The sequence below is a fragment of the Ursus maritimus genome, unplaced genomic scaffold (assembly GCF_017311325.1).
Source record: "Ursus maritimus isolate PB19 unplaced genomic scaffold, ASM1731132v1 scaffold_8, whole genome shotgun sequence".
Classification (NCBI taxonomy): Eukaryota; Metazoa; Chordata; class Mammalia; order Carnivora; family Ursidae; genus Ursus; species Ursus maritimus.
The window spans coordinates 9,002,365-9,007,904 of record NW_024426996.1 but is presented as its reverse complement, the minus strand read 5'-3'; the positions used below and the strand labels follow the sequence as shown (position 1 = coordinate 9,007,904).

Here is a 5,540-nt window from a genome sequence, read left to right as displayed (position 1 = left end):
TCATCTTTGGTATCGTAATTATATGTATATGTGTCAGAAATAACACAAAAATTCATGCTGATAAATTTCATGATGATACCAATGGTTTTTTTTTTTTTTTAAGTTTAAAATTAGGAGGCAATGTATAAAAATTGCCCAAACCAAATTAACCAGTAGGCTTGTGTGTTTCTGTACTCTAAAATCTGGGCCAACTATTTTACACACTTGTGACTTAAACTTAGTTAGAAAAAAAGAAGAGGGGCTGAGGGAATGGGATGATATATTAATCATAAAAATAATCAGGCTGCCAGGAAGCTTAGAGCCTAAATCCAAACGTAGGGATTGATTGTCACCTTATTGCATGCATTTTTGTACTCCCAAAAATCTCTGGCATATATCTTAATATTTACACTGATTTTTTTAGCATTGTCTTTGTTTTTATTTCATAATATATATTTGATAAGCCATGAAAAATCAGTTGTGCCTTGTACTCATAGGGTTCAAATGTTTAATAATTTTGAAAATAAAATAATCTATTAATGGTATGGCAGTTTACCTTTCTCTGTGTTTTTATTTTTTCTCTACCTGCATCTTAGCTGCACCCACATTCATGCTGATTGTCCCAGCTCTTCATTGGTTACTGTGACACCTATTTAATCAGTGTCTTCTGTTCATTGAAAATTCCCAGTGGTGCTTTTTAATACTTAAATGTTTTTGAATTTTCTTCATTGCTCTGATATAACCTTCAAGAAGAAGATCCTTACGTACACATAGCCTGATCTTTTAACAATGTCTCCTGTGTAGTTATTCATGAAGTGTCTCATGAAATTACACTGAAATGTAATATAATGGTTTTCTGTCTTACTGCCAATATTTGTGAGAGCCTCTTGGCACATTCTGCCTCCTCTCAAGTATTGATGCCATGTATATTATGAAGATTAATGAAAAAAAAGAGACATTCGGTTTTTCTTTTTAAACATCTTTAAAAGATTCTACAACAACATAGTACGTGCAGAATGCTAAAATATATCCTAAAAATTTGGCACAGATGCACAGTTGATTTATTTGCATGATTGGTACATTTTTGGTATCACTTTTGCTATTTAAACAATTGAATATTCTCTCATAAAAAGTTTTTGAAAATGACTAATCTTTCAGACAAATCTGTAAGAAATTATTAGAAGAAATAATAACCAGGATATGGCTTGGCTTAACAAAATGTAAGTTATATCAGATTATGCCTTGTTAATGTGTTTGTTTGTTTATGATAGGATTATGGTTATTAGGCAACTGTGGCCATCATCATGTGTCTGGACTTCAGCAAGACATAATTGCTGAAAAATACTTAATATTTATGTAAGGCTTATTATGTGCCTGATACTCTCCTAAGTATTTCATATTTAACTCATTTGATCTTATCTTGTCAATAGTTCTATGGAGAAGGTGATACTATTTTTTTTTCATTATAAAAACTCAGGCTAGCATGAGTAATTTGGGTAATTTGAATCCCAAGCTGTCTGGCTCTAGAATCCAGGTTTTTACCTGCAGTGTTACATACCAATCAATTGAAAGTGATGGAATATCATAGAAATCTTTGCTTTTATATCATATCAACATATACAGGCATACCTCAGGGACATGCAGATTTGGTTTCAGACCACCAGAATAGAGTAAGTCAAATGAATTTTTTGGTTTTCCAGTGCATGTAAAAGTTTTATTTATACTGTTGTCTATTAAGTGTGCAGTAGCATTATGTCTAAAAAAAAAACCCAGTGTACATACCTTAATTAAAAAACACTATTGAGAAAAAATGCCGACCACCGTCTGAGCTTTCATTGAGTTGTAATCTTTTTGCTGGTAGAGGGTCTTGCCTTGATGCTGATGGCTGCTGACCAGGATGGTGGTTACTGAAGGCTAGAGTGACTGTGGCAGTTTCTTAAAATAGGACTGCAATGCCTGGGTGGCTCAGTCAGTTAAGCATCTGCCTTTGGCTCAGGTCATATCCCAGGGTCCTTGGATCGAGTCCCGCATCGGGCTCTGTGCTTGGCGCAGAACCTGCTTCTCCCTCTTCCTCTGCTGCTCCCCCTGCTTGTGCTCTCTCTCTGTGTCAAATAAATTTAAAAAAAAAATTTAAAAAATAGGACCACAATGAAGTTTGCCTCATAGATTTCTTTCATGAATGATTTCTCTATTAGCAGGCAATGCAGTTTTAAAACATTGTACCCACAGTAGAACTTCTTTCAAAATTGGGCTCAATACTCTCGAACACTGTTGCTACTTTGTCAAGTAAGTTCATGTAATATATTCTAAATCTTTGGTGTCATTTCAACAGTCTTCACAGCATCTTCACCAGGAGTAGATTCCATCTTAAGAGACCACTTTTTTTGCTCATCCATAAGAAGCACCTCCTTGTCTGTTAAGGTTTTATCATGAGATTGCAGCAATCCAGTCACATCTTCATGGTCCTCTTTGGATTCTAATTGCCTTGCTATCTGCTACTGCACTTACTTCCTGCACTGAAGTCTTGAACCCCTCAGAGTCATTCATGAGGGTTGGCATCAAGTTCTTCCAAACTCCTGTTAGTACTGATATTTTGACCTCTTCCAATGAATCATGAATGTCCTTAATAGCATCTAGAATGGTAAATCTTTTTTGAAAGTTTTCAGTTGACTTTGCCCAGTTCCATGAGAGGAATCACTATGACAGCTGTAGCCTTACAAAGTGTGTTTCTTAAATAATAAGATTTGAAAGTTGAAATTACTCTTTGATCCATAGACTAAAGAATAGATGTTGTGTTAGCAGGCATGAAAACAACATCAATCTCATTGTACATCTCCTTTAGAGCTCTTGGGAGACCAGGTGAATTGTCAGTAATCAGTCAAGTTTTGAAAGGAATCTTTTCTCTGAGCAGTAGGTCTTAGCAGTGGGCTTAAAATATTCAGTAGACCATGTTGTAAACAGATGTGCTACTATCCAGACCTTCTTGTTTCATTTATACAGTATAGGCAGAGTAGGCTTAGCATAATTCTTGAGGATCCTAGGATTTTTGAAATGGTTAGAATGCTGGCTTACTTAAAGTCACCAGCTGCATTAGCCCCTAACAAGAGAGTCAGCCTGTCCTTTGAAGCTTTAAAGCAAGGCATTGACTTCTGCCTAGCTCTTAAAGTCCTAGATTACATCTTCTTCTAGTAGAAGACTTTTTCATCTTCATTGGAAATCTGTTGTCACCTTCATTAATTATCTTAGCTAGATCTACTGGATAACATGGTGAAGCTTTCCATACCAACACTTTGTGCTTCACTTTGCACTTTGATGTTATGATGACGGCTTTTTTTCTTAAACCTCATGAATCAAGCTCTGCTAGCTTCAAACGTTTCTTCCGCAGCTTCCTTACCTCTCTCAGCCTTCATAGAATTGAAGAGAATTAGGTCCAGGCTCTGGATTAGGCTTTGGCTTAAGAGAATGTTATGGCTGGCGTGGTTATCTATCCAAACATTCAAATTTTCGCCATATCACCAATAAGACTATTTTGCTTTCTTACCATTTATGTGTTCACCAGAGTAGCACTTTTAATTTCCTTCAGGGACTTTCCCTTTGCATTCACAACTTGACTGTTTCATGCAAAAGGCTTGCAACCTGCTTTCCTCACTAAGCTTAATCATTTCTAGCTTTTGATTTGAAGTGATAGATGTATGATTCTTCCTTTCTTTTGAACACATAGAGAGCATTCTAGGGTTATTAACCATCCTAATTTCAATATTGGTGTGTCTCAGGCAATAGGGAGGTCCAAGGAGGAGGGGAACAGCTGAATGATAGAACATGCAGAACACACACATTTATCAGTTAGGTTCACATGCTTATACAGGCACTCTTCATTCAAAACAATTACAGTAGTGACAACAAAGATCACTGATTACAAATTACCATAAAAATATAATGATAATGAAAGAGTTTGAAATATTGTGGGACTTACTGAAATGTGACACAGAGACACGAAGTGGGCAAATGCTGTTGGAAAAATGACGTTGATAGAGTAGCTTCACACAGGGTTAACACAGACTTTCAATTTGTTTAAAAAAAAAAAAACAGTATCTATGAAGTGTAAAAAAAGTGTAAAAAAAAGTGCAAAGCTCAATAAAACCAGGTATGCCTGGAAAAGTGAAGGAAGACTCCTGTTAGAAGCTTTAGGGTTCTTGCCTGAACCTTATCTTATGTTCAAATTTTTTTAAACGTTGTTTTATTTTAAATTCAATTAATCAGCATATAATGTATTACTGGTTTCAGAGGTACAGGCCAGTGATTCATCAGTCTTATATAATACCCAGTGCTCATTACATCGCATGACTTCCTTAATGACCATCACCCAGTTCAAAAATTTATCAGCTGTGCAGATACTGAGGCAAGCTGTATCAAACTTGCCACTCAAGCTGAGAGAGATAAAAAGGTGATATTCTAAGTGACACATTTGAGATACAAAAGGAGCAATGGGAGAAATTCTACTACAAATAAGCGGGGGTAGAGTAAATATAAGGTGCTGTGCTTGACGCCAATAAACCATGAAACAAGTACAGTATAAAGAAGAGCTGACTCAGGAACAAGCCATATGAAAAAGTCTTAGGGATTTTAGTAGAGCCTAGCCCCACTGTGGTGTGGTTCTCATAAATGTAAACCTGATTTTAGATGGGCGGCATTAATATGTTGTACCTGATTTAATACAATAGTCTCGCTTTGGTTAGGGACTAATTCTGAATTCTTTTTCCAATTAATATTTTCAGCTCTGGTAATCATTTTCCATGCTATACTGCCATAGGTATACATTTTTATTTTTTTCTAATCCATTTTGCTTTTAAAATTCAGTTAAAACTCTGATCTCAAATTTTATCTAACTCGTATATTCTCCCCTCTCCCCTGTGTGGCCTTAAACTGAGGCAATGATAGCTGGGAGAGAAGAGGAAGTGGATCATGGGCTGATTCCAAGATCAATGTCCTCCTCTTCCTTTTTAAGGTATAAATGCTTCAATATGTCAGATCAGAGAAGAGAGGGCAAAAAGTGCTAACTGTATGTTTATTCAACAGTTGCTGCTCTTCTTTCTTTACTTCGCTAACTTCTGTGTGCTCTCTCGTGGGCCTCATATCTGAAACCTTTGGAAAAGCCCACTGTAGAATTCCCTGATATGGGAGATCCAGTCTGAATATAAGCTAACCTTCATTAGAGCAAATTGTTAGCTGTACACCCAATAGCACCTTGTTTGGCGGAATCTCTTCACTTAGCATTTAGTGTCTGTAGCCCAGCTACATTTTATGTATTCACCTGACTCATGGGAAACTTACCTATAACTGTTAAATCTTTAGTCTGTTCTACTTCAACACCTTGCCTGGGGTGATGGACCACTTACGTAAAATGCAGAGAATAGAAATCTCTGCATGAATGATTAGAACAGAGATTCTCAAGTTTTGCCTGTTACCTTTAAATTAATGCAGACCATATATTTGCTCCTGTACTGTTTTTGGATTCTATTCATCAGATCTGGTATAAAGCCTGAGAATATTGTACCATTTGT

The 5,540-nt window shown here is 36.2% G+C and overlaps 1 pseudogene; it reads right to left on the bottom strand.

Annotated features, from left to right (window-relative positions):
* Positions 1 to 1,762: 1,762 nt before the first annotated feature.
* Positions 1,763 to 3,707, bottom strand: LOC121101526 (annotated as a pseudogene).
* Between the last annotated feature and the right edge of the window lie 1,833 nt (positions 3,708 to 5,540).